The sequence below is a fragment of the Elephantulus edwardii genome, unplaced genomic scaffold (genome assembly GCF_000299155.1).
Source record: "Elephantulus edwardii isolate Elephantulus edwardi_28Jun2011 unplaced genomic scaffold, EleEdw1.0 scaffold00163, whole genome shotgun sequence".
Lineage (NCBI taxonomy): Eukaryota > Metazoa > Chordata > Mammalia > Macroscelidea > Macroscelididae > Elephantulus > Elephantulus edwardii.
Window position 1 is genome coordinate 4,413,723 of NW_006399913.1, and position 873 is coordinate 4,414,595.

Here is an 873-nt window from a genome sequence, read left to right on the forward strand (position 1 = left end):
ACTCGAAAATAACTAACGGCAACAAAAATCCAAAGGAGGAAATACTTAGGAATAAATCTAACCAGAGATATAAAAGACACCTACCAAGACAAGTATGAAACAGTACTGTAAGAAACCTAAAGAGTTCTAAATAAATGGGAAAAATATACTGTGCTCATAGACCAAACGTAATCTACAGATATAATGCAATCTTGATTCAGATTCTGCCATCATATTTCAAAGAGATGGAAAAAGTAATCACCAGCTTCATGGAGAAAGGAATCCCCAGATAAAGAGTGATACTGAAGAAGAAAAACAAAGTGGAGGATTTGCACTTCCTGAATTCAAGAAGTACTGCACAGTCACAGTAATGAAAACAATGGCAGGTACGTAGAACAAGGAATAGAATTGAGAATCCAGAAATAATCTATCTCTGCATAAGTGATCTTTAACAAAGAGATGAAATTTATCAAGGGGAGAAAGACAGTCTCTCTAACAACGGTGCTAACAAAACTAGATATCTACAAGCAGAAAATTGAAAGACCAATATCTTATACTACATATACAAAAGATCATTACAAAGGCTGAAAAAGAAGAAAAGACCAAGATGGATGTCAGATGAGACTCTGAACATTGCATTAGAGCACTGAGAAGCCAAAGCTAAAGGAAGAAACCAAGAAACCAAAGAGCTAAACAGAAAATTTCAAAAGGCAGCCCGGGACAACAAAGCAAGATACTATAATGAAATGTGCAGAGAGATGGAGTCAGAAAATCAAAAGGGCCGAACTCTCTCAGCGTTTCTTAAGCTGAAGGAGCTGAAAATGAAAAACAAATTCAAGCCACGGGTGGCAATACTTAAGGATGGTTTGGGCAGAATATTAAATGATCCAGTAA